Consider the following 1,094-nt stretch of genomic DNA (forward strand, 5'->3'; position numbering starts at 1 on the left):
GTTGCTATGGACTGGTTGCTATGGACTGGTTGCTATGGACCGGTTGCTATGGACTGGTTTCTATGGACTGATGGCTATGGACGGGTTGCTATGGATTGGTTGCTATGGACAGTTGATATGGACTGGTTGCTATGGACTGGTTGCTATGGACGGTTGCTATGGACGGTTGCTCTGGATTGATTGCTATGGACTGGTTGCTATGGACTGGTTGCTATGGACTGGTTGGTATTGACGGTTGCTCTGGATTGGTTGCTATGGACTGGTTGCTATGGAGTGGTTGCTGTAGACGGTTGCTATGGAGTGGTTGCTATGGAGTGGTTGCTATGGAGTGGTTGCTATGGACTGGTTGCTATGGACTGGTTGCTATAGACGGTTGCTATGGAATGGTTGCTATGGACAGTTGCTATGGAGTGGTTGCTATGGAGTGGTTGCTATGGACGGTTGCTATGGACTGGTTGCTATGGTCTGGTTGCTATGGACGGGTTCCTATGGACGGTTGCTATGGACTGGTTGCTATGGACGGTTGCTATGGATGGGTTGCTATGGAGTGGTTGCTATGGACTGGTTGCTATGGACTGGTTGCTATGGACGGTTGCTATGGACTGGTTGCTATGGACTGGTTGCTATGGACGGTTGCTATGGACCGGTTGCTATGGACCGGTTGCTATGGAGGGTTGCTATGGACTGGTTTCTATGGACTGGTTGCTATGGACTGGTTGCTATGGACAGTTGCTATGGACTGGTTGCTATGGATTGATTGCTATGGATTGATTGCTATGGACTGGTTGCTATGGACTGGTTGCTCTGGATTGGTTGCTATGGACTGGTTGCTATAGACGGTTGCTATGGACTGGTTGCTATGGAGGGTTGCTATGGAGGGTTGCTATGGTCTGGTTGCTATGGACTGGTTTCTATGGACTGGTTGCTATGTATGGTTGCTATATGCAGAGCATGCAGAAGTTACGCAGAGCCAAAAAAAACTGAGCCATATCACCTCACAGTGTGTGGGAGGAGCTATAGAAAGCCCTCACAGATGTGTGTATGAAGGATTTTACCTCAGCGTCTCCTAGGAAACCAATGTAAACATATGCAAG

The sequence above is a fragment of the Rana temporaria genome, chromosome 1 (genome assembly GCF_905171775.1).
Source record: "Rana temporaria chromosome 1, aRanTem1.1, whole genome shotgun sequence".
Lineage (NCBI taxonomy): Eukaryota > Metazoa > Chordata > Amphibia > Anura > Ranidae > Rana > Rana temporaria.